The sequence below is a fragment of the Myotis davidii genome, unplaced genomic scaffold (genome assembly GCF_000327345.1).
Source record: "Myotis davidii unplaced genomic scaffold, ASM32734v1 scaffold6, whole genome shotgun sequence".
Taxonomy (NCBI): Eukaryota; Metazoa; Chordata; class Mammalia; order Chiroptera; family Vespertilionidae; genus Myotis; species Myotis davidii.
This window is the reverse complement of record NW_006383011.1, coordinates 14,881,475-14,885,126: the sequence shown is the minus strand read 5'-3', so window position 1 is coordinate 14,885,126 and position 3,652 is coordinate 14,881,475.

Below are 3,652 nucleotides of genomic sequence, written 5' to 3'. Positions count from 1 at the left end.
AAAAAGAAGGAGCTATTGTGCCCTGGGCAGTTTTGCTAAGTGGTTAGAGTGTTTGATTCCCTATCCAGGGCACATACTTCCCTTTAGGCACTTTCTTGTGCTCCATTATGCTCTGCTTGGGGCTCTCACCCCTCCCAGCAATTGTCCTGTTATTCTCATTATAGGTCTCATGATTAACTGCCTTCAGCTCCAGTAAACCACCTCACCCAGAGTCCAGTGGACCTTCTACTCCTGTCCCCCACCTGCACCTGGTCTGACCTCTGACCGGTTACTCTGACTGACCCTTACAAGAGATATAAATATCCCGTTCCCCCTACTCTGCCTGCTGATGCCAGTTAGGTCTCAGCCCTTCTGCTAGTGTAACTGGGCAATCAGTGGGTCCTTACTGCCAGTCACTACTTGAGTCAATTAAGCAGAGACAGGGTTGAATCATGTATGAGGTTTATTCTAATACTGCTGGCAGTACAGGAGAGCAGCAGGTCAGCTACAAAAGTCTGCTCTGCACCACACCTTAAGCAAGCTGCTTATATTGAGTAGAAGGACAAAGATTACATGGGGAAGGAGGCAGAAGGGTATGCCAGATGGGCAGCTTACAGATATGGGGGTTTGCAAAGGCCTGCAGGTAAGGCTGGGGGTTTTCAAAGGGCTGGTGGCTCTGGTTTCTACAACAAGGTTGTTAATCTTCCCATGATAATGGGCAGCTCCCAGTTGGAGAGGATGAGCCGAATTTCCAGGTGAGCTCCCAGTCCCAAGTTCACTCTCTCTAGAAATCAATGGAAAAAAATATTCTTGGATGAGAATTTTTTTTAAAAAAAGCGCTATTATGAAGGCCCTGGGAACAAAGAAGTCTTGAATAAGATGGAGGCAGAGAGACCGAGCATTTCGCTCTGTTAACAACCCTGTAAGGTAGATATTAGTTGAGTCCCATTTATCAGATTTAGCAACCAAGGCACAAGTGCAAGTAATTTATCCAGGTTTCCAGAATCAGTAGGTGAGGTTGGCAGGATTGAAACCAGGTCTCAATGGCTTCAAGGTGGGGATTATCACAGAACAGTAGAGACAACGGTCAGGGGTGCAGTGAGCTGGGAAGGGAGACTGTGACCCAACCTTGGAGATCAGAGGCCGAGACCATATTCAATGTCAAAGCGCCACTCTAGTCTTTAGAAAAGCACCTGGCAACTCCACCCAGGATTTCTCTGAGAGCCAGAGACAGGCTGGTGCTAGTTCTCCCAATACAGATGTTCACTGTGGTCTGGGGTAATATGGAAGTTCCCAGAAAAGCCAGCCACAAGCCAGAGAAGAAGGTGGGGAGTGGGGAAGGGGAGTGCCTCCAGGTTGTGAAAGCCCTCTGGCCTGTCTTTCCTCTCTCCGGGTGATCTAGGCCCTGCCCATCCCCAGCTGGTCACTCAGAGCACCCACCACACTGTGGGCACTGCGGGGTACACAGGCCCCTTTGCTGTCTGCCTCCTTGCTGCTGGAAAGGCGGGCTGCAGTTGACATCTCCTCCTACCTGGCTGCCACAAAGTTCCTCCCCTCCTTCTTTCTTGGGACTGAGAAAATGAAAATGAACAAGAAATGAGAAGTTAAAAATATCCCCATTGGGCTGGGATAACAAGATAAGGCCAGCTACAGTGTAAAACAGGAAACACCATTTTCTCCCAAGGACAAGCTGCAGCTGCAAAGTGTCATGAGAACTGCTGCTTTCTTTCTTTTAAAATTGTAATTGAATTTATTGGGGTGACACTGGTTAATAGATTACATGTTTCAAGTGTACAATTCTATAATACATCATCTGTAGTATTGTCTTGTGTTTTCACCACCTATTGCTTTCTTTATTCACTGAGAAATCTTGGTCTCTAAAATCACAGACAGAACAGAAACTTCGCTGTTTGAAACTGTATTAGCCAAACATCCCACTCTTCCCTGGAGCCCCTAATTCACTTTGACACAGAGAAGCAGCTTCAAATTACAACCCAGGTAGACAACGTTAGATAAGTTTTTTTTGGAGACTCTCTTTCACGTCTATCCGTCTATCGTAACATTGTAGTTGCTAAGGAAATGGGACCTCAGATCCACTTCCAAATCTAGATTTGACTACACACAGCTTTGCTTTGAGCCTACTCCACCCTGTCCCAAAGCACACAACTTTTTCTTTTGTTTCCCTTCAGTTTGGCCAGATGCCCCAGGGCTCCTCACTGTGCTATAGAGTGTCCTTTGCAACTGACCAAAACAACCTGCCTTTGTCAGACTATAGGCTTCTGCCTGGTGACTAAAGGCTGACTGGGCTAGGACAGGACCCTCACACAGTGCCTGTTTCCAGATTTGACTTTATCTCCCAAGGCCCAAGGAAAAAGGTTGTTAGGTCAGGCTGTTCATTGGACAGCTGGAGAAGGAATGCAGAACACTGCATTCTTTTGGAAACCTGCAGTTGTTTTTATATAACTCTCTCCCCTTTATCTGGTGTTCATGGTGGGGCAGGCATTGGGCTGAGGGCTTTAACAATGCCATTTCACTCTGTGAGACCCCAGAAATGGGACCCCCACTCTGTCCTGCAGACTGGCGGCGACCCCAATCAACCGCAGGAGACGTTACTTGATGCAAACCGCAAGAGGTTTTTATTCCAGCGCGCTGGGGCTCAACTCGAAACTCACGCATGAGCGGAGTCGGGCCCCGGGCAACAAGTCTTTCAGATATTTATACGCAAAAATCACACATCAGGGAGGGGCTGCATGCAGGAGGGTAAGAGGGAAACAAAGAGATTCCAAGGACCCTGTTGTGTATCTCAGTAGGGCGTTTTACCACCTGTTATCTTAATGGTTGATTGGTGCTCTGTTTACTCAGCCTGCCGCTTGTGACCGGGGCTATCTCCGAGGGCAGCCTCAAGGCCTGCACTCCCTTTGTTCCCCATCCCTGGCGTCTCTAGCGGGGTGGGGGGAAGCCTGGGGAGGGGGAGCCTGGGGAGTTGAGATAAAACAGGCAGCTTGTAGCATTTTTTCCTTTCAACTCAACCCCTCATCACACCTAGGTGAAGAAACTGAGGCCCAGGGAGAGGTTAGGAAACTTGCCCATCAGTCAAGCAGTTAGTAGGCAGCTCGGCTGGGATTGGAACACATGAAGTTTGGATACAGAGCTTGAGGACAGAATTTGCGTATAGAGCTCTTAACCACTAGGCCAGAAGCTCCTAAACCTAAACCTCTGGCGCTCTTAATATCGCAGTACTTTCCTCACTAAACGCCCAGGCCACAAGAAGTACTTAATAGTTTCATTCATTAAGTGTTAAGTTCATATAACTTAATAAGCACTTATAATAATTTTTTTTAAAATATATTTTATTGATTTTTTACAGAGAGGAAGGGTGAGAGATAGTTAGAAACATCGATGAGAGAGAAACATCGATCAGCTGCCTCCTGCACATCCCCCACTGGGGAAGTGCCCGCAACCCAGGTACACGCCCCCAACCGGAATCGAACCTGGGACCCCTCAGTCCGCAGGCCGACGCTCTATCCACTGAGCCAAACCGGTCTCGGCAGCACTTATAATAATTTAGTAGCTGTTTGAAAAAAATACATATAAATTAAAAGAAAAAATATTTTTATTTCATTCTTAAGTTACCCATACATAGAGGCAACCAATGGTCATCGACCAATTCAGC